Raw genomic sequence first — 27,318 nt, 5'->3', positions numbered from 1 at the left:
TTAATCCTGTTGGATGTGGTTCGTCCTTCTTGGTGGTATGCTGACATTACCCTGGATACCCCGCGTACAGATGGGAAGTGGACCATCTGTTGGACTGGTGCAGCCAGAACAGCCTTGAGCTCAACGCTCTAAAGACAGTGGAGATGGTTGTGAACTTCAGGCAGAACCCAGCCCCACCTGCCCCCATCACCCTCTGTGACTCCACAATTGACACTGTGGAATCTTTCCGCTTCCTGGGAACCATCATCTCCCAGGATCTCAAGTGGGAGCCAAACATCAGCTCCCTCATCAAGAAAGCCCAGCAGAGGATGTTCTTCCTGCGGCAGCTGAAGAAATTCAACCTGCCAAAGACTATGATGGTGCACTTCTACACAGCCATCATTGAGTCCATCCTCACCTCCTCCATCACCATCTGGTACGCCGCTGCTACAGCCAAGGATAAGGGCAGGCTGCAGCGTGTCATTCGGTCTGCTGAGAAGGTGATTGGCTGCAGTCTACTGTCGCTCCAGGAACTGTACACCTCCAGGACCCTGAAGCGGGCAGGGAAGATTCTGGCTGATCCCTCCCACCCCGGTCACAGACTCTTTGAGACTCTCCCCTCTGGCAGGAGGCTGCGGTCCATCCGGACCAAAACCTCACGCCACAAGAACAGTTTTTTCCCATCTGCCACCAGCCTGGTTAACAAAGCCCGGAAACCACCCTGACATTCCCCCTTTCCCCCACACCCCCCCTTTTTTTGCTGACAGGACACCTGTAACCTGTAACTCTATGTGTTACATTAACGCTCAGCTTGGACTCCTGCTTTACTTGCACAATGATCACCTGCACTGTTGTATTGCTCTTGCATCTTATACTGCTCTATATTTACTCTCACTCACTTAAAACTGTGCACTTATATTTATATTATATTGTAGATATGTTTGTACTGTTTAATTTGTACTGTATTGCACCGACTACGCCAAAACAAATTCCTTGTATGTCCAAAAACATACTTGGCAATAAAGCTTTTCTGATTCTGATTCTGATTCTGATACCGTGGCTCTTGATACATCACAAAGACTTGCTGTCTTGGTCACAGATGCGCCAGCAAGACGTGCACCAACAATTTGTCCTCTTTTGAACTCTGGTATGTCACCCATAATGTTGTGTGCATTTCAATATTTTGAGTAAAACTGTGCTCTTACCCTGCTAATTGAACCTTCACACTCTGCTCTTACTGGTGCAATGTGCAATCAATGAAGACTGGCTACCAGGCTGGTCCAATTTAGCCATGAAACCTCCCACACTAAAATGACAGGTGTTTCAGTTTCATTGTCCAACACCTGTATATGTGTATATTGACAATAAAGATTCTTGATTCTGGATTATCAAAAATACGCTTTTGTTTCACCTTTATGATTTGATTTTTCAAAACTGACTTTTTCATGTCAAATTCGTATTCTTATTTTCATATTAGTCTCTAGTTTCCTTTTCATTTTGAGTTTTTTTCTTCATAGTCTTTCTTTATTCATGTTCTTTTTTATCATTAGTATTATTATTAACTTCTTTCCATTTAAAAAAATGAAAAGATTAGTCTTAAAACATTGTTTAACAGTGATATTGTTTTATAGGTCATTCAAATCAGACACGTCACATTGACTGATGTTCTCTGTAGAAAGGGTCGACCTCCTCTGACGAGTAAAAGCGTCTCTCTGGTCCTTTTAACTGGTTGAAAACAGCGTTGAGTGTCTGCTGCGGTGGTCGTGGGTCTTTCTGTCTGGCGTTGGAAAACTTCACCGTCGCTTTTCTGGTCAGGACAGGTGAGTTAAAGAAACAGATTTAATTTCATTGTTTTATACGTTGATTCAACAGTGAACACCGCAGTGAAGTTAGTTTAAAGTTGGATATTCAAACTCCGCAGATTCAGCGGATCAGCCTCCTGTTTTGGCCGGTAAAAGCAGGCTGATTCCGGGTAACTGCTCTCTGCTGTGTCGCTCCTCCAACACACGGTGGTTCGTTTATGGACCGTCGATAAATGTCCGAACCAAACACTCTGGAGAAACAAAAATTAATAACTTTCATGTCTTGTAACCCAGTGACACAAAATTCATGTCAAATCATCATATTAGACGAGAAAGATGTGGCACACTAATTTATTTTGAATTTAAGTGCATTTTCTATTTTTTATGAAATTGTAATATTATAATTCGCCATTTTTCTTCAATAGCTTCCAGGTCATGTGACCAATTCACACAAAATCACTCTTAAATCATCCTACTAGACTGGGAGAAGGAGGCACATCCATTATTTTCTCACTTAGATGAATTTCCTATTTTTTATGAATTTTTTACATTAAAATTCACCGTTTTTCTTCAACAGCTTCCAGGTCATTAGATCAATTCACTCAAAATATATATGAAATTGTTTTACTAGACTGGATAGATGAGGCACACTCATTTTTATTCCATTTTAACACATTTTGATATATGTAAGAATATCTTTCTCTTAAAAATTGTCATGTTTCTTTAATAGAAAGATAGAGCACAGCCTTAATTCTTTAGAAACAAACTACTGTTTTATTTTCTACATATACAGGTCCTTCTCAAAATATTAGCATATTGTGATAAAGTTCATTATTTTCCATAATGTCATGATGAAAATGTAACATTCATATATTTTAGATTCATTGCACACTAACTGAAATATTTCAGGTCTTTTATTGTCTTAATACGGATGATTTTGGCATACAGCTCATGAAAACCCAAAATTCCTATCTCACAAAATTAGCATATCATTAAAAGGGTCTCTAAACGAGCTATGAACCTAATCATCTGAATCAACGAGTTAACTCTAAACACAGGCGTGTGCAGGAAATGGGCTACAGGTGCCGCATTCCCCAGGTCAAGCCACTTTTGAACCAGAAACAGCGGCAGAAGCGCCTGACCTGGGCTACAGAGAAGCAGCACTGGACTGTTGCTCAGTGGTCCAAAGTACTTTTTTCAGATGAAAGCAAATTCTGCATGTCATTCGGAAATCAAGGTGCCAGAGTCTGGAGGAAGACTGGGGAGAAGGAAATGCCAAAATGCCAGAAGTCCAGTGTCAAGTACCCACAGTCAGTGATGGTCTGGGGTGCCGTGTCAGCTGCTGGTGTTGGTCCACTGTGTTTTATCAAGGGCAGGGTCAATGCAGCTAGCTATCAGGAGATTTTGGAGCACTTCATGCTTCCATCTGCTGAAAAGCTTTATAGAGATGAAGATTTCATTTTTCAGCACGACCTGGCACCTGCTCACAGTGCCAAAACCACTGGTAAATGGTTTACTGACCATGGTATCACTGTGCTCAATTGGCCTGCCAACTCTCCTGACCTGAACCCCATAGAGAATCTGTGGGATATTGTGAAGAGAACGTTGAGAGACTCAAGACCCAACACTCTGGATGAGCTAAAGGCCGCTATCGAAGCATCCTGGGCCTCCATAAGACCTCAGCAGTGCCACAGGCTGATTGCCTCCATGCCACGCCGCATTGAAGCAGTCATTTCTGCAAAAGGATTCCCGACCAAGTATTGAGTGCATAACTGTACATGATTATTTGAAGGTTGACGTTTTTTGTATTAAAAACACTTTTCTTTTATTGGTCGGATGAAATATGCTAATTTTGTGAGATAGGAATTTTGGGTTTTCATGAGCTGTATGCCAAAATCATCCGTATTAAGACAATAAAAGACCTGAAATATTTCAGTTAGTGTGCAATGAATCTAAAATATATGAATGTTAAATTTTCATCATGACATTATGGAAAATAATGAACTTTATTACAATATGCTAATATTTTGAGAAGGACCTGTACAACGTGGGCGGACAGGATCAGGAGTGCGATGTGGACCAGGTCTGACGACGAATAAGGAGCTTTCAACGAATGAGATGTGGGACGAATATAAGAAGAAACTGGAAACCGTTAGAAGAAAACAACAAGCTGAACCACGAGGAACAAAAAGGAGCTGATGGGTTGAATATATCCCGTTCCTATCTGAAGTAATTTGAAGTCGGGGGTCGCACGGAGGGGACAGGAATGGGATAAAGAGGAGGGGCTGGGAGAGATGGGGAAGGCGGAGAGGAAGAGAGGAGAGGGGACCATAAGGGCCCTTCAGAGCTTCAGGGTTGCATGGGTTTTCCCTCAAAGTCACTCACTAACTATTACACCATTAAGGTCGTTGACAAGACCAAAGAAATGGAAGTTCTCTTTAAATGTATTTGTGTTAATGTGATTAATAATGTTAAAATGTTTAGATTGTTAATAGTTGTTTGAGTAGCCAAAGGGCATCATTTTTTATACAAGTTCTGGGTTTATGGAAATCTTTAATCCATGATGTAACCATCACCAATAAAAATCGTAACCTATAATCTAAAAGGAGTTCTTAATCCCATAAAAAGGGCTAAAATACTAGGCAAAATGAGAAAGCAAAAGTCATAAGTAGTATTCCTTCAGGAAACTCCCCTCTCTGAGATAGAACAAGATAAACTTAAAAGAATGGGCTTTAATCAGGTATTTGGTGCATCTCATAAGTCAGGTCATAAATTGGGGGTGGCAACCTTAATATCCTGGAAAGTGTCATTTGAGAAGATCCATGAATATAAGGACAGAGAAGGTAGATATAATATAGTGGTTGGTAGACTCGAGGGACAAGAAGTTACCTTTGTGAACGTGTATGTCCTCCCCGGTTCAGAGTGGACATTCTATAAGCATATTTTTGACATTATAACAACTTCAACGTAAGAATAAACCCTTCGGAAGATACCTCTAAGCAACCCACAGTTAACAGCATAGGCAAAAGGTTAGGAAGTTGTTGAGCTGGGGATAAGTGACGTTTGGTGGGAACTAAACCCCCAAAAGAGGGACTATACATTCTTCTCAGCAGCTCATCACTCATACTCAAGAATCGATTACTTCTTCATGTATAACAAGAACGTAGGTCGGGTCGAGAAATGTCAAATCGGATTGATGGATCTCTCAGATCATTGCCCACTCTACATAAAAATAGATGTCAATAAAGCAAAAACTCCTTCTGTGGAGACTGAACTCAAGCTTACTTAAGGGTGAAATTAAAGAAGAGTGAAGACAGGAAATTCAGATATATATGCAGGACAATGATAATGGAGAAGTCTCCCCAGAAATCCTTTGGGATGCTTGTAAAGCGGTCTTAAGAGGAAAAATAATCGCAAAACCATCCCTTTTAAAAAAAACTAGACAAAAACAATTTAATAATTTGGAACATAAATTAGTTGACTTAGAGAAGAAAAATAAAAACAGAGTAGACCTCAAAACGCTACAGAAAATAATACACACCAGAGACGAAATTAACCAAGAACTTCAGACCCACATACAGAAGAAATTATTATTCTTAAAACAGAGCTATAATGAAACAGGCCCCAAGTCAGCAAGATTCTTAGCATACAGGTTAAAAAAGCAACAGAAAGAAAGAACTATTTACAAGGTGAGAGAACCAACAACAACAAAAAATAATTTATAAAGATAAAGAAATAAGAGAATGCTTTGAAAAATACTACCAAAGACTATATGCTTTAAAGGTACAAGAAGGAATGGATGAAGCTAATGTCTACTAAATAATCCATTGTTGCCAACTGTGTGAACAAAATGAATTCCTGACCAAAAATATATCAGCCCAGGAAAGAGAAAAAGCCGTTAATAACTTAAAACTTAACAAATCACCAGGAGCAGATGGGTTCAGTGCTGAATGGTATAAGGTCTATCTAAAAGAACTTTCCCCTGTTCTTTTGAGAACATTGAACTTGGAATGTGAAACTGGAGTATCGAGTATGTATGGTGAACGATGTCCAGTCTTGTGTGTCTTTACGCTGGGTGTGTGGGTGTCGGTGTTTTATATGAGGGTGGTGTTAGAATTATGATTATTGATTCATTAATATTTATCAAGAATTATCATTTAAAATCATAATTTGAGAAAAATGTATTCCTTAACCAAAAATCCTTATTTATTAATTGAAACCAGAGATGTCCTCTGGTGTTGTAATTGGTGGTTCAAAGCCCTTGATAATTACAATAATTAAATTTTCAGTAATAATTGATAACTATTACTAGATGTTACTGTTTAATCAACCGTTTCACCGCAGGTGGAAGATCTTCAACCTTATCTTGACTGACAAATCACTCTTGCTCAAATTAAACACAAACGCCTTCTCTTTATCTACGTGAATATTTATTAAATCAACAGCCCAGATACACCACGCTATACTGATTCAATAATCTTCACCTAATCAAACATGCAAAGTTCTACATAAAAGGGTAAAATATCTAACTAAACAAATAAAACAAAACAAAACATTGAGTGTGTATGAAAATCCAACCAGCAGTTATGGCAACAAGTGATAATATGGTGCTAAGCGGAGCTTTGGGAGCAGCCCCACTGAGATGTAGCTCGACGAGTCACAAAGTCATAAAACCCCCCACAGTTGTAGCTCAGGGGACACACAAAGGTTCATAAAACCTTTGGTGGCAACCAGTAGCAGGGTGAAGAAAAAGAAAATGGTAGAGTTTCACCATGAAATTCTAACGGTCCAACTTTAAAGTGTACCCTGAGCTTCCTCTCAGGTGTTAAAACACACACAGCTTGAAAAGCACAGCAGCTTTCAGATATCCAACAGCAATCAAAGTTTCAATGAAATATTGCATGCACATACAATTTAGAACACATTGGATTATAAGTGGCCTCCTACTCTGATGAGCCTGGTTTTCTCATCAAACTCAGGTGCTAGTAGAAGAAGACGACTGGATGTGGAAATGGGTTTCCTGGCCTCTAACTGGGTGACTTCCTCAAGGAATGACTCTCTTCGGGCTTGTTGTAGCACTTCTAGTTCAGCAGCAGTGTAGGAATCAGCAGTGAGAGGGTGGTTGTGGTCAGGCGCCCTGTGAAGCTGGTGTGCAGTGGCCTATAAGAAGCCATTCCAAGTCTGGTACTGCCGTGGATCTGGAACACTAGAGCTGGACATAGAAAGACAAACCACTTGTCGTTTAAACTCACTTTTAGGTTCACTCTGGGGTGGGGTGGTAGATCATGCCAGTTACTTGGAGCCAGTTTCAGGAATACAGGTCCATCTGCTGCCTTTACTGATGTCTTGGATAGTGAGGCCACTAGTGATGTCGTCTGCCGGGTTATCTCGTGAAGGCACGTACCTCCATGTGGCAGCTTCTGTCAGCTCTTGTATTTCTGCTACACAAGTGCCCACGAAGACCTTGTATCTGCAGGAGTCTGAACCCAACCAGGTTAGAACTGTGGCTGAGTCAGACCACAAGATACAGCTGCGAATGTGGAGGGTTAACTCAGGGCTGATGACCTTGTAAAGCTGAGCACCCCTTAGAGCAGCGCACAACTCAAGCCGAGGAACAGAATGTTGCTTCTCAGTGGAAACACGAGATCAAGCTGCAAGAAAAGCAACCTCAACATCTCCGTCTGGACTCTCTGTCCTCAGATAAGCCACTGATCCATATGCCTGTTCAGAGGCATCACAGAACACATGGATGCCTCTCTCTTACAGTCGGGTTGGTCCAGGCTGGGACTGGTGTAGCACCTAGGCAGGGGGATCTCGTGCAGCTGTGCCAGCTCTGTTTCCCATGTATGCCACCTTTGCAGGAGCTTCTCAAGGAGTTGTGGGTCATCCCAATCCTTCCTTTTCTCCCAAAGGTGACGCACAATAACTTTGACTCGGGTGGTATAAGGGACTATGTAGCCAAGAGGGTCATACTGGCTAGTTAAAACTCTATAGATGTTCCTCCTAGTTGCCACTGAGCAATCAATGTGTCTGTGTTTGTAAGTGAGGGCGTCAGCCTTACAATTCCAGTGTAGTCCGAGGGCTGGCTCTTGGATGTCGGACTGACCTTGACTGAGCCACAACTCACAGCTGGATGACTTGATGTCCGGAGGAAGATGGAGAATGACATTTGGATTGTTACTTGCCCACTGCCTTAGCTCAAACCTCCCATCGGCCTCAAGGTGGTTGCTGGACATGGGAGACTCTGTAAACAGTTGTCCACATTGAATGACTTGTTAATGGCAACGTGCACGTCGTCTTCTGGTTGGCTGTGGTCTGTGACGTGTTTCTGCAACGCAAACGTTGCACAACAAGGGCTGCAAGTAGTTCCAAAGGGAAGTACCTGCCACTCGTAAACATCAGGGGGAATGTCTCGCTTCACGTCCAGCCATAAAAACCGCACCAGGGGACAATCTGCAAGTAGGTGCCTCACTTGGTTGAGCATGTCACGGATATCACTGCTGAAGGCCACAGCATGCTCCCTGAAGCATAGTAACACTGCTAGCAAGCGAGGGCCAAGAGTAGGACCTGCTAGGAGGAGCTAATTCAGGTTGTTGCCTTGGTACTGGAATGAGCAGTTATACACTACCCGGTTCTTCCCATTATGCTGAACCATATGATGGGGTATATACCAAGCTTCAGCACTGGTCCTCAATTGGTGGTCCACCAACTTCACTACATAGCCAGCTTCAAGAAGCTTCTCGATCTCCCTCTGATAGGTAGCAGCTTGTACTGGTGATTTGGCAAGGCGCTTATCTGTGCCTCTTAGGAGGGCCAGCACTGCTTCTGGAGTGGCTTTCAGGAGAGGCATGTTCTTAATTTGAAGAAGGGGTGTGGCATAACGCTCAACGCCACAGACATTGACTCTCACTGTCTGTTCCTGCAGGAGCCTGACTGCCTCTTGGTCTTGTCGTGACCTAACTGCTAACTTCTCACTGCCATACATTCTCTACACATGAAAACAACTCTGTGGCTGATGGTGCAGATGTAAAGAGGCAGTGACATACATTAGTGATAGACTCAATGGTTTGTGCTGGGCCCTGTAGTGTCCATCCGAGGAGCGTCTTCACAGCTGCTGGCCCTCCAGGTGGTCCTAGTATGACTGGCTCTATAGGTGTAATGAGGTGTGTACAGTCAGCACCAATGAGCAACATGGGACAGACTCTGTTTAGAGGAGAGTGGCAAGCCTGACAGATGTTTATACATCTGCTGGAGTGAGGCAACTAGATGGAAATGCTCTGCTAGATTCGGTTGCTAGGCCGTAAAGGCATTCTGGATACTGTACATTTTGTCAGGACTGGCTGCTGGAGAATTTGTAAAAGACGCTGCTGCCCCGTAGAGCTCCTCCACTTCTTGTCTGATTGTACGGAGAGCTAACACCTATCTACGTACCTTAAGGCCCAACTATTTGGCAGCCGGCTGGAGCAGTATTGTCCGCTCAGATCCATTGTCTAAGACAGCATACGTCTCGAGGGACTTGTCACTATTCCTCAGGAGTACGTTACTGATCTTCAGTAGTACCTTGCAGTTGTAGAATGGACGGTCAAGTACATGATTTTGTTGGCAGTTTTAACAAGGCAGCTCTCTACTGAAGGTGGTGCTGATGTAGGTTCCTCCTCTACTCTCTCATTCACCTTGTGCAGCACAAGCAGATGTCTCCAACCACAGGTCTTGCAGGGAGCTTTAAGTGTACTCTTTGCAGCTTGATTACGTCCACAATGCCAACCCTTCTTATTCTCTTTAATCCATGTCACTTTCTGTTCTTTACTCAGGTTCTTGAAGTTAGAACAGTTGTTCAAGAAGTGCTTGTCATTATCACAATAGGGACAGTAGGCCATTACCTTCTCTTCTCTTTTGGATTTGTTGGCTGCATGTCCAAGAGCAGATAGAGCTGCCACACTGCTTGATCGTGAAACCTTCTCAGTGCCCAGGAGGACAGTAGCAGTCTTACTTGAGGGTTTGGGAGTGCGTTTGGTGTCAGACTTCTTGTTAAACGACTCCTCTCTCTTGGGAGGCTTAATGCTGTCTTCCTGAACTTCTACCTTGTATTTTAGCCAACCAGCAAAGTCAACGAGGGTGGGAATGGACACTCTTAGGGGGCTGGATAAATCTCTTAAAGCTGGCGTTGAGGTCATAGGGAAGTTTATTTAAGAGCCTTGAAACATGACAGCCGCAGATTAACTCTACTTGTCCTCTTTGTCCCAACTGTTCTAACAGCGAGTCTTCCTCCCTCCCTGTTGGTTGGAGTAAGGGGGAGTCAGGTTTAGCCTAAACCGGCTCAGTTATGGTTGAGGTGCAAACACACCCTGCATTTCTGCTACCTGTATGACCCCTTCTCTTTTCCAATGGTTATAATCAGTCTGACAGAGGCAGGTATCCCAATCCTTGTGGTTTTTAGTATAACAATGACCATCAGCGGGACCCTTTGTGAGGTTCCTTGAGACGACATTGTTGTAAATAAGCGCCATTTAACTAAATAATCTGAACTGAAACTATCTCTGTAGTTATGCTGCTATAGGCTTAGGCTGCTGGAGGACATAATGACCACTTTCACTCTCTCTGCTACATTCTTATACTACTCTCCAATTCTGCATTATTTGCTGTTATTTCAGCTTTTAACTTTGTTCTCTCTTTTCTCTTCCTAGAAGCTACACCTGGCCTGACTCTGTGTCTACCTGTGGCACCTTTCTGGAGAGGGGAATCGTCCGAGCGTCTGCTGGCAACAACTTAATGCTTACCTTCTACAGATGATCCACATAGCCCTGTCTTTCAGTGTTTAACCCTTTCTCTCTCCTAGACATGGCTACTGACTGAGCTTCTACTGTAACTAACTCTATGTTCTCTCTTTCAGACTCTAACCTTGAAAACTGGCTCAGAGTTTATCTGTTCTTTCTTTCTAGATGAAACGACTAAAGGAGCTACATCCATTAACATTTACTTTTCCTTCCCATAGAAAGTACTCCTGGATCAGTGCTTCTTTGTTCTCTTTGTGTCTCTGCTCTGTTCTCTCTAACCTCCAGTCGGTCGTGGCAGATGGCCGCTCACACTGAGCCTGGTTCTGGTTCTGCTGGAGGTTTCTTCCTGTTAAAAGGGAGTTTTTCCTCTCCACTGTCGCTACATGCATGCTCAGTATGAGGGATTGCTGCAAAGTCAACACCAGTGACTGTCCACTGTCTCTACATGCTCATCCAGGAGGAGTGAATGCTGCAAGTCACTGACTGGATGCAATCTGCTGGGTTTCCTTAGATAGAAAAACTTTTTATCCAATTTGAATAAATAACTGAATCTGACTGAACTGTTCAATGGTTACAATTAATAGGAATGTATGAACCTGACTGTTGTGAAGAACCTTGAGACGACGTGTTGTGAATTGGCGCTATATAAATAAACTGAATTGAATTGAACATGCCTACCAATGACCGCACAGTGAGGGCAAACAAACGGATCCTTTTAACATCACCGCTGTGCATATTTGGACCACTTATTAACTTTGCAATCCATTGCACTGCAAGCTTATGTGGCTGTCCATACACCGTGGTGAGAGCCAGCATTGTATCTGTGTAACGTTGCCTGGAATTGCAATAGGAGTCTGCCACAAGTGAAGCCTCTTCACACCTGAGGTGGTCTGTGAGGATCTGGTACTTGTATCTTTCAGTGGCATCATCTGGTAATAGATTCTCTAGGGCAATCTTCATTCGTGCAAACTCTATGGTCTGGTGATGTTAAGCTGGGGATGGTGGGTTTTGGCCCCCTGTATGTGGTCTCTCTCTGTGGCTCATTAAAGCAGGTTGTTTGGAGAAATTAACAATTTCTACCTGCATAAGAAGGTGCACTCTGCTGGGGTGTGACTGCATAGTACGGGTTATAAGGCAGACCACTATGTGGTTGGGAAACTCTGCAAGGAGCGAAATCTTGTGGTAGGTTTCCTTTGGAGCCGAGTGTCAGATATTGTATCTGCTAGTATGCTGCAGCATTGGTTGGGAGTTGGTAGTGTCCATAACCACCACTGTATACACCTTGAGTTGGAGGAGGCGGGAATAGGGGCTGGTGGGCTGCTGGGTTAGACCGTAAAGCAACCATCAGGCTCTGGAATTGTTTACGGAGCTCAGCGTTCTCTTGGCGTATCTCTTCCAGAGCAGTACTGAACTCAGGAACTTGGTTGTTCCGCTGCTCCCCGGTGGCTTGGTCCATAGACTGGCTAAACTCCTGTTCTTGCTCCTCGTTGTCCACCAAATTCATCAAGTCGAAGCTCTGGCTAATTGGTGGTGATGGAGATCTTATACAGGTCCTTCTCAAAAAATTAGCATATTGTGATAAAGTTCATTATTTTCCATAATGTCATGATGAAAATTTAACATTCATATATTTTAGATTCATTGCACACTAACTGAAATATTTCAGGTCTTTTATTGTCTTAATACGGATGATTGTGGCATACAGCTCATGAAAACCCAAAATTCCTATCTCACAAAATTAGCATATTTCATCCGACCAATAAAAGAAAAGTGTTTTTAATACAAAAAACGTCAACCTTCAAATAATCATGTACAGTTATGCACTCAATACTTGGTCGGGAATCCTTTTGCAGAAATGACTGCTTCAATGCGGCGTGGCATGGAGGCAATCAGCCTGTGGCACTGCTGAGGTCTTATGGAGGCCCAGGATGCTTCGATAGCGGCCTTTAGCTCATCCAGAGTGTTGGGTCTTGAGTCTCTCAACGTTCTCTTCACAATATCCCACAGATTCTCTATGGGGTTCAGGTCAGGAGAGTTGGCAGGCCAATTGAGCACAGTGATACCATGGTCAGTAAACCATTTACCAGTGGTTTTGGCACTGTGAGCAGGTGCCAGGTCGTGCTGAAAAATGAAATCTTCATCTCCATAAAGCTTTTCAGCAGATGGAAGCATGAAGTGCTCCAAAATCTCCTGATAGCTAGCTGCATTGACCCTGCCCTTGATAAAACACAGTGGACCAACACCAGCAGCTGACACGGCACCCCAGACCATCACTGACTGTGGGTACTTGACACTGGACTTCTGGCATTTTGGCATTTCCTTCTCCCCAGTCTTCCTCCAGACTCTGGCACCTTGATTTCCGAATGACATGCAGAATTTGCTTTCATCCAAAAAAAGTACTTTGGACCACTGAGCAACAGTCCAGTGCTGCTTCTCTGTAGCCCAGGTCAGGCGCTTCTGCTGCTGTTTCTGGTTCAAAAGTGGCTTGACCTGGGGAATGCGGCACCTGTAGCCCATTTCCTGCATACGCCTGTGCACGGTGGCTCTGGATGTTTCTACTCCAGACTCAGTCCACTGCTTCCGCAGGTCCCCCAAGGTCTGGAATCGGCCCTTCTCCACAATCTTCCTCAGGGTCCGGTCACCTCTTCTCGTTGTGCAGCGTTTTCTGCCACACTTTTTCCTTCCCACAGACTTCCCACTGAGGTGCCTTGATACAGCACTCTGGGAACAGCCTATTCGTTCAGAAATGTCTTTCTGTGTCTTACCCTCTTGTTTGAGGGTGTCAATAGTGGCCTTCTGGACAGCAGTCAGGTCGGCAGTCTTACCCATGATTGGGGTTTTGAGTGATGAACCAGGCTGGGAGTTTTAAAGGCCTCAGGAATCTTTTGCAGGTGTTTAGAGTTAACTCGTTGATTCAGATGATTAGGTTCATAGCTCGTTTAGAGACCCTTTTAATGATATGCTAATTTTGTGAGATAGGAATTTTGGGTTTTCATGAGCTGTATGCCAAAATCATCCGTATTAAGACAATAAAAGACCTGAAATATTTCAGTTAGTGTGCAATGAATGTAAAATATATGAATGTTAAATTTTCATCATGACATTATGGAAAATAATGAACTTTATCACAATATGCTAATTTTTTGAGAAGGACCTGTAGTTGGACGCTCCAGTGTTGTTGGCTCTACTGATACTCCCAATGCAGCTGTAACTGTTGCCTGTAATTTATTCTGAGTCCCAGGTCCACTTAGGTCAAAATTTGATAGGTAGGAAGGGACTGACATTTGTCAGTTGGGTTGAGTGTCCATTGCTGCTAACTCTGGGTTTTGCATCCTTAAACAGCAAACTGTCTCTCCGGCTCGAAGGACCATTAAAAACTAGGGAATGTATTGATGCTGGTTGGAATGTTCAAATCACTGTGGTGAGTCCGGTTATTACCCCAAGATAAATCCAGTCACATTCCAGTGTTTTACAAGCTTGAATTTCTGTTTATTCCTCATTTCACAGAACTGTGTGGTTCTAAAACAGACAAAGAATAATATAACATCTGTGTCTAAATCAATCCAAACAACTGCCTGAAATGATATCAGTTATGTTATTACTGATTACAATAGTAATGTTCAACATATGTTCTTAACAAATGTTACAGGCGAAACCTCACGATAGTAGCTTTCGTCAAATGCACACACGAACGAGCATGACATCAATTAAAAGGAAAGAAGAATATTCTGCCAAATAAATTACATTCTTAACTTTCAGTGTTACTTACTTCAATATATACGCACACAAGGCAAAATAAGGTGGAAACAAATGGTGAACAGCAACAGAAGCAAAATGAACTAACTGCCAACCCTAGTGCAGCTTCTTTCTCATGGCTCACTGACTGACTGGGCTCCACCCCTTAAAGAGCCAGCAAGACAGTCCATTTTGGCAACCTTTTCCACACACAGGAAAAAACTGAAACTTACCAAATTAGCTGAAGATTCAAGAATTTGCAGTGCAGATGAAACACGGTCCTTTACAATATCTGGTTTGGTTGTTGAAAACGTCAATTTTGGCTTGTCTGGAAATCCCTCCATGACTCCCGAAGCCATCTGTAAGAAATGTTTTATCTAATAAGTACAGTATCCACCCAATTCCTTGGTCTAAGATAATTCAGTTCAATTCAATTTTATTTCTATAGCATCAATTCACACCACGTGTCATCTCAAGGCACTTTACAAGTCAATTCAATCAAATCAAACAGATTCCAAGTCAGGTTCATACATTCCAATTAATCGTAATCATTGAACAGTTCAGTCAGATTCAGTTATTTATTCAAATTGGATAAAAAGTTTTTCTATCTAAGGAAACCCAGCAGATTGCATCCAGTCAGTGACTTGCAGCATTCACTCCTCCTGGATGAGCATGTAGAGACAGTGGACAGTCACTGGTGTTGACTTTGCAGCAATCCCTCATACTGAGCATGCATGTAGCGACAGTGGAGAGGAAAAACTCCCTTTTAACAGGAAGAAACCTCCAGCAGAACCAGAACCACTCAATTTCACATCCACCCAGTCCGTCCTATTCAGGGATGCCCTTCATATTTTGAAAAACTCTCTACAAACAATGAAATAATAATTTTATTATAAAATAATGTATACGTGTGAATTTCAAGTTTAGCCACCAAGCCCTAACACCACAATCATTTACCTTACAATTTTTAAGAAAATAATGGAATACTTAATATTTTCTACAAACATTTATTAATTCTATGCAATGATGACAAAGCCTAACAATCCAAATGTTTAGAAATAAATATGAAATCTTGTGTCAATGGAATGGTGTGCTTGTTCAACTTTGTATTAAAAATTACAACCTCAAAATTTGTTCAATAAGAAATGTAACTTTTGTTGAGCTGAGCTTCAGGCCCATCCCTGTCTGGCTGAGTATAGGTCTGGGTGTGTCTCCCAGCCTGGAGGCAGCAGACTGTTGGTTCCAGGCGGAGATGATCTGATGATTAGTTTGGAGGTATTCACTCACAGGGCAGCAACCAGCAATGTGTGAGATAAATGCTGGGAAAAAGACACTGCAGGACTAAAAATCTTCAAAGAGAGAAGGAGCCGGTAAGCTATGAATTGAAGCTGTGGATTTAAGAACTATATGTTTACACTCAGATCAAAAGTTTAATGTTAAAATCATGGTGTTTAAAATACATGTTGCAATTGAGATATTTATTGAAGTTCAGTTAAGATGTGTGTTTCAAAATGTATTGAAGTTTAAAGTAATTTGCTAAACGTAAATTTATGGAATGGTGTTTATGGGAGCTAAAAATGTAAGGTTAAAATTATCACAGAATAATACTTTAGATATACACTGCTCCGAAAAATCAAGGGAACACTCAAATAACATCCTAGATCTGAATGAATGAAATATTCTCATTAAATACTTTGTTCTGTATAAAGTTAAATGTTCTGACAACAAAATCAGACAAAAATCATCAATGGAAATCTAATTTATTAACCAATGGAGGCCTGGATTTGGACCCAAAATTAAAGTGTAAAAACTCACTAGAGGCTGATCCAACTTTGATGTAATGTCCTTAAAACAAGTCAAAATGAGGCTCAGTATTGTGTGTGACCTCCATGTGTCTGTATGACCTCCCTACAACACCTGGTCATGCTCCTGATGAGATGGTGGATGGTCTCCTGAGGGATCTCCTCCCAGACCTGGACTAAAGCATCCACCAACTCCTGGACAGTCTGTGGTGTAACGTGATGTTGGTGGATGGAGCGAGACATGATGTTCCAGATGTGCTCAATCGGATTCAGGTCTGGGGAACGGGTGGGCCAGTCCATAGCTTCAATGTCTTCATCTTGCAGGAACTGCTGACACACTCCAGCCACATGAGGTCTAGCATTGTCCTGCATTAAGAGGAACCCAGGGCCAACCGCACCAGCATATGGTCTCACAAGGGGTCTGAGGATCTCATCTCGGTACCTAATGGCAGTCAGGCTACCTCTGGTGAGCACATGGAAAGAAATGCCACCCCACACCATTACTGATGCACTGCCAAACCAGTCATACTGAAGGATGTTGCAGGCAGCAGATCTCTCTCCACGGTGTCTCCAGACTCTGTCACGTCTGTCACATGTTCTCAGTGTGAACCTGCTTTCATCTGTGAAGACCACAGGGTACCAGTGGCGAATTTACCAATCCTGGTGTTCTCTGGTAAATGCCAAGCGTCCTGCACGGTGTTGGGCTGTAACCACAACCTCCATTTGTGGACGTTGGGCCCTCATACCATCCTCATGGAGTCGGTTTCTAACCGTTTGTGCAGACACATGCACATTGGTGGCCTGCTGGAGGTCATCTTGCAGGACTCTGGCAGTGCTCCTCCTGTTCCTCCTTGCACAAAGGTGGAGGTAGAGGTCCTGCTGCTGGGTTGTTGTCCTCCTACGGCCTCCTCCACGTCTCCTGGTGTACTGGCCTGTCTCCTGGTAGCGCCTCCAGGTTCTGGACACTACGCTGACAGACACAGCAAACCTTCTTGCCACAGCTCACATTGATGTGCCATCCTGGATGAGCTGCACTACCTGAGCCACTTGTGTGGGTTGTAGAGTCCGTCTCATGCTACCACGAGTGTGAAAACACCACCAACATTCAAAAGTGACCAAAGCATCATCCAGAAAGCATCGGTACTGAGAAGTGGTCTGTGGTCCCCACTAGAGGGTGACAAGGGAGTGGATTTTCTCTCCTGTCCCGTCCCACTCCTGTGCCACTCCCATTTTTGTTTTCTTCATTTAGTCTTTTGGTAATTTGTTTCTTTGAAGGACCAGTTAGGTCCCTGTTTTTAGCTGTAGTAAAGGCTAGTTAAAGTAAAAAGAATAATAATGAAGAAATAATAAAATATTAAACAAGAAAACAGACCATGTCTATCTTAGCTGAATAAACAAAATGTACATACAGGTCCTTCTCAAAATATTTGCATATTGTGATAAAGTTCATTATTTTCCATAATGTCATGATGAAAATTTAACATTCATATATTTTAGATTCATTGCACACTAACTGAAATATTTCAGGTCTTTTATTGTCTTAATACGGATGATTTTGGCATACAGCTCATGAAAACCCAAAATTCCTATCTCACAAAATTAGCATCTCATTAAAAGGGTCTCTAAACGAGCTATGAACCTAATCATCTGAATCAACGAGTTAACTCTAAACACCTGCAAAAGATTCCTGAGGCCTTTAAAACTCCCAGCCTGGTTCATCACTCAAAACCCCAATCATGGGTAAGACTGCCGACCTGACTGCTGTCCAGAAGGCCACTATTGACACCCTCAAGCAAGAGGGTAAGACACAGAAAGACATTTCTGAACGAATAGGCTGTTCCCAGAGTGCTGTATCAAGGCACCTCAGTGGGAAGTCTGTGGGAAGGAAAAAGTGTGGCAGAAAACGCTGCACAACGAGAAGAGGTGACCGGACCCTGAGGAAGATTGTGGAGAAGGGCCGATTCCAGACCTTGGGGGACCTGCGGAAGCAGTGGACTGAGTCTGGAGGAAGACTGGGGAGAAGGAAATGCCAAAATGCCAGAAGTCCAGTGTCAAGTACCCACAGTCAGTGATGGTCTGGGGTGCCGTGTCAGCTGCTGGTGTTGGTCCACTGTGTTTTATCAAGGGCAGGGTCAATGCAGCTAGCTATCAGGAGATTTTGGAGCACTTCATGCTTCCATCTGCTGAAAAGCTTTATGGAGATTAAGATTTCATTTTTCAGCACGACCTGGCACCTGCTCACAGTGCCAAAACCACTGGTAAATGGTTTACTGACCATGGTATCACTGTGCTCAATTGGCCTGCCAACTCTCCTGACCTGAACCCCATAGAGAATCTGTGGGATATTGTGAAGAGAACGTTGAGAGACTCAAGACTCAACACTCTGGATGAGCTAAAGGCCGCTATCGAAGCATCCTGGGCCTCCATAAGACCTCAGCAGTGCCACAGGCTGATTGCCTCCATGCCACGCCGCATTGAAGCAGTCATTTCTGCAAAAAGATTCCCGACCAAGTATTGAGTGCATAACTGTACATGATTATTTGAAGGTTGACGTTTTTTGTATTAAAAACATTTTTCTTTTATTGGTCGGATGAAATATGCTAATTTTGTGAGATATGAATTTAGGGTTTTCATGAGCTGTATGCCAAAATCATCCGTATTAAGACAATAAAAGACCTGAAATATTTCAGTTAGTGTGCAATGAATCTAAAATATATGAATGTTACATTTTCATCATGACATTATGGAAAATAATGAACTTTATCACAATATGCTAATATTTTGAGAAGGACCTGTAATTGTATTTTACTTATTTATTAAGTGACTGTTTCCTTTGAACAATGACATCACTTTTATGTTTCAAGTTGCTGAAACGAAAGAAAAATGCACCTAGTAAGAGAAATGTACTTGTTGAACAAAAGGCCAAAAAGACAAAACCTTCATAATTTAGAAACTGTACCTCAATGGTTCACAGCCCTGGTCCTCAGGGACCCCTTCCCTGCTAGTTTTAGATGTGTGTCTGCTCCAGAACACCTGATTTAAATTCTGACATGACCTCCTATACAGGCATCAAGAATGGAGGGTCAAACTGGACAAAATTAATACAATAAAATCATCAGTAAATAAATAAATGTTGTGAATGTCCCATAAGTGAAGTAAATGTAACATGAAAGAAATGTAACATTAAATGTACCATTAAATTAAAGATACCATTTATTTATTTAATACATCATTAGAAACAATAAATGTACCATTATATCATGAAATGAACTATTATGCAATTAAATATGCCACTGCTCGGAACAAAAAAGCTAAATATGAGTTTTGAATGTCGCTTCATTCTAAAGTTAAAATTGTTTTTTTTAAATCTTCATGGTAGTTCAAACCATACAATAAATATTGAAAAGAAAAAGCTATCTATTACCTAAATTTAGTTTACAGGACAAACTTACCCTTGACTATTCCTTCTGACTTCTTCCCTGTTTCCAAACAGAATGACACCAGTGACATAATGATTCATTATGAAGATGCAAGATTCCAGGTTCGTTCTGTGGATGGTGATGTGAAGTAAAGACTCGATGTATGGAAACATTTTACATTTGAAGGACAAGGTTTGATAACAGACAATTTCAAAACTCTAAAGACAAAGACATCAACATTTAATAAACTATTGGACATTTAAGTACCTCACCTGTAAGCCACTCATGTGGCCTCAGTTCACTGTGATGAGTAAAGTTGATTCCTTTGAACTGCGATGGGATGACTGACTCAACAACCTCTGAGTCTTTTTTCCTCCACAAATCAAAGAGCTGAGGGTGGTACAATATAAAAACATATTAAAAATAAAAGGTGGTTCATGTACATACCCATTTAATGAACAAATAATGTAAGTAGTACAACATTATAATCATCACTGTCATTTTTCTGACTGACTTCTCCTTGCTTCTGACCATCAGTCAATGATGTCTTCGAAACTTCCGATTCTGCCATCTTCTGACACTTTAATTCAATTCAATTCAGTTTATTTATATAGCGCCAATTCAAAGCACATGTCATCTCAAGGCACTTCACAAACTCAATTCAATCAAATCATCCAGATTTTAAGTCAGGTTCATACATTTCAATTAATCGTAACCATTGAACAGTTCAGTCAGATTCAGTTATTTATTCAAATTGGATAAAAAGTTTTTCTATCTAAGGAAACCCAGCAGATTGCATCCAGTCAGTGACTTTAAAACATAAATATGAAAAATTGTCATATTGACACTGCATAATAGACCATATTACATAAAAAGAAAAATATATACAAAAAAATATAGACTCATCATAAAGAAAAATATTTATTGAAATCATATCGTATCATAAGTACATTATCTTAATATCCTGCAGATTGAATGAATTCTGTGTCATCTCGTTAGGAATTAGTTGGACCCACATGCAGACTCACTCAGGAGACCAGTAAAGGTTCAAGGTTTTATTTACAGTCAGTAATACTTGTCACACCAGAACCCGGTCGAGAATGCTCAGGCAGGTACTTCAGACTTCTCAGATTTATTGAAGAGAGAGGTACTGGTTAGTACTGGCTTTACAGAAATAAATCCTCAAAACGCAAAACGTTTTGCTTACATGAGTCACAGGCAGAAAACTCCAGGGATATCTTTTACCATCGGGCTTGGGAGTCAGGTAGTCCAATAAAGAGCGGTCCACAGAAGGTCTGAGTTCACACAGTGATAGGAGCTTGGGAAATCCAGGAGCCAAACCACAGTCTAGTGGTGATAGTCCAAAAATCACAAACAGTTTGACAGAAGTTCTGGATGTCCAGGTCCAGTTTGAGAGGAAACCGCCCACACCTCACAGGTACTAGCAGGAAGCAGAGAAACAAAACAAGGTTAGCACAAGCTCTGGTCAGACTAGGAAAGTTACTCTGGCTTGGTGATTACCACATGGGTAAAACACTGCAGTGGCTGGCTCTTAAATACTCCTCCCAGGTAGACACCATCAGCCAACGATCAGGAACACCTGTAGCAGAGTCAGCAGTGGCTCCAGGAAGACCTCTGCTGGACAAGAACAGTATAACACTCCCAAGTCCCAACATTCTGTTTTAAGATTAATATTACTCATATGAAGTCTTCTAAAGTTTTTACTCTTTCTATTAATGTTATTCTACAAATGCACTGTTTCAAAAATACTACAAGCTATATTCAGGTTAGGAATATTGTTTTTGAATTTTTGATCTTCTTTGTCATACTGTACATTATATACTTTGTTTTTAGTGTTTTATTCTAAATGTATGCTGTATTTCCCCTTAGATCTCACTTTACTATTGTAGCCACAGTATTATTATTTCATTACATATTTCTCATATACATTTTTAAGTATATTTAATATTGTTGTTTGTATTATTATTAGTTAGCTTGACAGTCTTGTGTATACTTCTATTTACTTTTTTGGGACTGTCAGATAAATGTCCCCAATGTGGGACAATAAAGGCATAATTATCCTTACAATAATGTCACTTAATAATTTAAGTTTTAATCTTATTGACATACTGTGTTTGGAATGAATCAGTATTAGTACTGAGTCGTTGGCTCTTCGAAGATTCAAATGTTATTGTTGTAATAATGAGGGTATTTATGAAATTATGCAAGACAGGGTTTTATGTGTTTCCTACTATTATGGTGTAAAGCGTTCACAACATTTACCTTTTTAGTTTGTGGCAATGGATCCATTATCAGTGATCTGCAGGCCCGTTGAGTTTCCAGAACCGCCTCTTCATTCAGGTCTACCAGATGGAACCGTTTGAGGTGAGTTTGGTCTTTCTCGTTCACTATGAATTCTTTCACGGAGGTAACAAGTATTTCAGCATTTAAAGACACAGAATAGCAGACAATCACCAGGCTTTTTCAATAGCCTTTCCAGCAATAAGTGCAGGAGTCTTTAACTTTCCTGAGTGCATTATTAATTGCTTTCTTCAGCAGTGGTTTGGCTCTAAACAGCATGTGTTGCGTGGGGTTGTTTTTCAGCATGGATGATAATTTTGCAGGGTAGTTTTCCTGCGCCACTCACTACTGCTTCTCCTGTTTTCAGTTTTTCCTTTTGGGAAATGATTTGATCAAACTCTTCTTGAATGTCTGATCCACCTTCACACAGTGCTTTATCATTTGCTGCATTAACAACAGCATCTGCCTTAAACTTGTTAAATCGCCCTTCCAGATGGAAATGGAAGCTTGTTTGGAAACGTTCAGGGAAAGCTGTAGCACTGCAATGCCGTGATGTTCAGCATCCTGTAATAGACAAAGAGGAGACAGGCTGAGCTGCTGCTGTGGGAGAGAGTGTTGGTTCCGACTTTGGCTGCCAGTACAGGATAGAAAATTGAGATCAAATAGTGTTAAGAGGAGCAGTGCATGCATGGGACAGGCTCCTGGAAACAATAACTGAACATGTAAAAACAAAGAGGTTTAAATCAGTATTTAATATTTTTATTAAAGAAAATGCACTGAAAGCATTAACTGTGGCTGAAAGTGTTGTGAACATTTGAAACCTATGAACTATATTGTGTACTCTGTTGTCATGTGTCGTTTCGTATTGTAATGTACTGTTTTTTTTATTTCATTGGAACCCAGGAAGAATAGTGACAGCTTATCTGCACTAATATCGGGATCCCAACAATAAATACATGAATAAATAAATAGTTATGCTAAAAAAAGTACTATTTCTGCTCATTTCATCTACAACTCAGGAGTATAAGATTATCAATTTTCGGATTTTTCACAAATGTTTCTGTTTGATGAATTTTTAATGGTCTCAAACACAGAATAAAATAGGAACATATAGCAACATTTTGGAACAGAAAACCATTTTTCATATCCCATGACTTCAGAAGAACTAAAACTGTGCATCAATGATCTCTCCACATTTTTCTCCTGTTTCAGTTTTGGTTTGCCATGCCACTTTCTAAAAAAAAGGTTAGAAAATCATGGCAATATTTTTAATTGAATAAGCACAGTACATAAAAAAGATGGAATTAAAAAGAAACGTTTACAGGAGCTGTTTAAGATGTTACAGTCTTCATGTCTAAATGTCTCAGTGTTTTAGTCCAGTAATCCTGGTTTATTACCATTATTTCAGACATTTTTATTTAGATTCTATATAAAAAGATAACTGACCAAAATTTTTATTTTAATAAAATAATCATGTTCTTAAGTTATATTGAACTTTAAATTTAAAATCAAAATAAATCCCAGAGACAGATATATTAAATTATTGATATGACATTTGATTTTAGTGACCATTTTTCCACACCCTAATTCCAATTAATCGTAACCATTGAACAGTTCAGTCAGATTCAGTTATTTATTCAAATTGGATAAAAGTTTTTCTATCTAAGGAAACCCAGCAGATTGCATCCAGTCAGTGACTTGCAGCATTCACTCCTCCTTTTATTCATAGTTATGACTGATATAACACTTTATCCAATATAATCTCCCTACCATAGTAGACCGGTGAGGAGAATTAATAGCCCGTTAAGTCGCAATATATGATGGGTCACTGAATATGGTAACATGCGCGTTTTTAGAGCGAATGCGAAAATGACGCTCCCAGTTGTTGTGCTGATGCGCATTTCTGTTTTCTGCTAATTCTTGACGTTTCATCAAGGTTTCTGCTGTCATGATCAGCATGTTTCTGTCAGCTTGCTGCTAATAGATTCAGCGTAAAACATTCACACGCAGTTTCGCAGCAAATGCACATTTTCTAGTTGTCTTTGTGACTGAAAGGGAAAAACGCACTAGGCTATATTGCGCATTTTGCTCTTGCGTTTAACAGGAAAATGTTATTTATAACTTGCATTATCTGTTATCAAAGTAATTTATTGTTTCTACATGTTTTAATTCACTTCTCTGTGAAGTCTTAGAAATACTTGAATACATTTCCAGAAGTCTTCCTATAACATGTTATTACTGAATTCCTTCGCACAGAAACGGTTCTGCATCTTCAGGACACAGCTAGAATATATATAGATTATTTTATTAGGATCTACACTGCGATCATCCAAAAGATGCTCAGAAACATACAGACCACAGTCTTACCGAAGCTCAAAAACACATTCACTGACCGTGGTGAAGTTAGTTTGAAGCTGGATGTTGGATATTCAAGCTCCGCGGAGTTAGCGGCATCTAGCTGACGGTTAATCCGATTTAGGCACTCAGATGTCGGCTAGCTGCTCTCTGTTGCTCCCTCTTCTGACCCGCGGTGGTTCGTCAATAAGTTTCTGAACCAAACAATCTTGGAAAATAAAAATAAATAAATTCCTTGTCTTGTAACCAGTTGAAACAAAAACAATAGTCAATTATGCTACTAGATTACATCAATGAGCCACACTCATTTTTATTGTATTTCAAGCATTTTTTAGGAATTGTTCGGATCAAAAATTAGCATTTTTCTTCAATAGCTTCCAGGTCATGTGACCAATTCACACAAAATCACTCTTAAATCATCCTACTAGACTGGGAGAAGGAGGCACATCCATTATTTTCTCACTTAGATGAATTTCCTATTTTTTATGAATTTTTTACATTAAAATTCACCGTTTTTCTTCAACAGCTTCCAGGTCATTTGATCAATTCACTCAAAATATATATGAAATTGTTTTACTAGACTGGATAGATGAGGCACACTCATTTTTATTCCATTTTAACACATTTTGATATATGTAAGATTATCTTTCTCTTAAAAATTGTCATGTTTCTTTAATAGAAAGATAGAGCACAGCCTTAATTCTTTAGAAACAAACTACAGTTTTATTTTCTACATATACATTTAAAATATTTCTTTACAACGATATTGAACAGAGTACAGTGTTAGCATATTAGTTGCACCGTGGGCATTTCCAGCTGGCTTTTTTCACATTTTCATATTCTGTGCTCTTTATGTCCAGGCACAAGGCATGGATCCATCTGTCACACTGGATCTGTTAAAATGGAACAGAAAATGTATGTTTAGTAGTAAAACAATACAATACAAACTGGGTGTTTACTTGCTCATCATAAGTTATTTACAACTTTATGACTATGACTGTTTAGAATGAAGGTTGTTCTCAAACCATTTATTGTTCTCAGAAGATGGATCATTGTCCTGGTTTTCATTCTGTAGTGGAGCAAATCTGTTCTGGAGAAGAACTCCATTATTTCCAGCTGTCTCACTCCTATTAGTTATTGTGACAGCAGCTCGCTGTCAAAGTCTCCTTTTCTCAGGGGAAACGGGGACATTTCTCTGTAATTCTGGCCATTTTAATTTATTTAAATGCTGAGATCTTCCAGTGAGTCGTCCACCTTGATTTTTTGGGCATGGCCCTAAAACATGCCAGGGGGGTCTGCCGGTAGGTTTATTCTCAGTGTTCTGATTGCCGGCTGAGTTGTTGAGCTGGATGTCGATGTTGGGGATCACAGGCAGAGTTGAATCATCGTTGTACCTCATATTCACCTCCACATTCACTTCTAGTTGATGGATTTTCATCTCCAAATCAGACAATGTCTGTAAAAGTTTGTCGAAGTCCTCTGTGGTGAAGGGAGGCATTTTGTGCTGATTAGCTGCCGTCAACTTGACCTTCTTTCGAGTTCGATTATAAAAACATCAAAATCCTTTAGAAAAAAATAATAATAATAATCCTTGGGAGTCGCTGGTAAGATGTAGTTTTAGTCCAATATTTCTGTAATTATGGCTAAGAGATAAAAAGTTAAGAGTAAAAGAAAGCAAGCAAGCAGGGAGCTTAGGAGAAAAGTATCTGAGCAGGAAGAGAGGTGGAAGCTGGGTCTTCCAACATGACAATGACCCAAAGCACACAGCCAGGATAACCAAGGAGGGGCTCCCTAAAAAACATATCAAGGTTCTGGAGTGGCCTAGCTAGTCTCCAGACCTAAACCCTGGAGAAAATCTTTGGAGGGAGCTCAAACTCTGTGTTTCTCAGCGACAGCCCAGAAACCTGGTTGATCTGGAGAAGATCTGTGTGGAGGAATGGGCCAAAATCCCTGCTGCAGTTTGTGCAAACCTGGTGAAAAACTACAGGAAATGTTTGACCTCTGGAATTGCAAAAAAAGGCTACTGTAACAAACATTAACATTGATTTTTACAGGTGTTCAAATATTTATTTGCAGCAGTAACACACATATATATATATATAATTCATAATATTTGGTTTCTTTCATAATTTGATTACAGTCTTCGATGACCAGACTTGCTGTGCAATCTGCCTACAAGACCCCACTTTCGGGACCTCAAATTACAAACTGGGTGAGAGTATGAATTGTCAATGTGTAAACCGGAAACATTTACTCAAGGTAGTCATAAAGTTGTAAATAACTTATGACGAGCAAGTAAACACCCAGTTTGTATTGTATTGTTTTACTACTAAACATACATTTTCTGTTCCATTTTAACAGATCCAGTGTGACAGATGGATCCATGCCTTGTGCCTGGACATAAAGAGCACAGAATATGAAAATGTGAAAAAAGCCAGCTGGAAATGCCCACGGTGCAACTAATATGCTAACACTGTACTCTGTTCAATATCGTTGTAAAGAAATATTTTAAATGTACAGGTCCTTCTCAAAATATTAGCATATTGTGATAAAGTTCATTATTTTCCATAATGTCATGATGAAAATTTAACATTCATATATTTTAGATTCATTGCACACTAACTGAAATATTTCAGGTCTTTTATTGTCTTAATACGGATGATTTTGGCATACAGCTCATGAAAACCCAAAATTCCTATCTCACAAAATTAGCATATTTCATCCGACCAATAAAAGAAAAAGTGTTTTTAATACAAAAAACGTCAACCTTCAAATAATCATGTACAGTTATGCACTCAATACTTGGTCGGGAATCCTTTTGCAGAAATGACTGCTTCAATGCGGCGTGGCATGGAGGCAATCAGCCTGTGGCACTGCTGAGGTCTTATGGAGGCCCAGGATGCTTCGATAGCGGCCTTTAGCTCATCCAGAGTGTTGGGTCTTGAGTCTCTCAACGTTCTCTTCACAATATCCCACAGATTCTCTATGGGGTTCAGGTCAGGAGAGTTGGCAGGCCAATTGAGCACAGTGATACCATGGTCAGTAAACCATTTACCAGTGGTTTTGGCACTGTGAGCAGGTGCCAGGTCGTGCTGAAAAATGAAATCTTCATCTCCATAAAGCTTTTCAGCAGATGGAAGCATGAAGTGCT

General features: G+C 40.7%; 1 long non-coding RNA gene across 1 annotated transcript; it reads left to right on the top strand.

Moving 5' to 3' along the window:
- Nucleotides 1-1,433: 1,433 nt before the first annotated feature.
- LOC124868210 lies at nucleotides 1,434-26,779 on the top strand. The gene is made up of 5 exons (XR_007038274.1): nucleotides 1,434-1,799; nucleotides 15,490-15,660; nucleotides 19,586-19,633; nucleotides 21,803-21,896; nucleotides 26,308-26,779. It is a non-coding gene; the product is annotated as an uncharacterized LOC124868210 (long non-coding RNA).
- Nucleotides 26,780-27,318: the final 539 nt, after the last annotated feature.

Source organism: Girardinichthys multiradiatus, chromosome 5, assembly GCF_021462225.1.
Source record: "Girardinichthys multiradiatus isolate DD_20200921_A chromosome 5, DD_fGirMul_XY1, whole genome shotgun sequence".
Lineage (NCBI taxonomy): Eukaryota > Metazoa > Chordata > Actinopteri > Cyprinodontiformes > Goodeidae > Girardinichthys > Girardinichthys multiradiatus.
The sequence above is the reverse complement of the archived record's forward strand: the minus strand, read 5'-3'. Positions and strand labels throughout refer to the sequence as shown.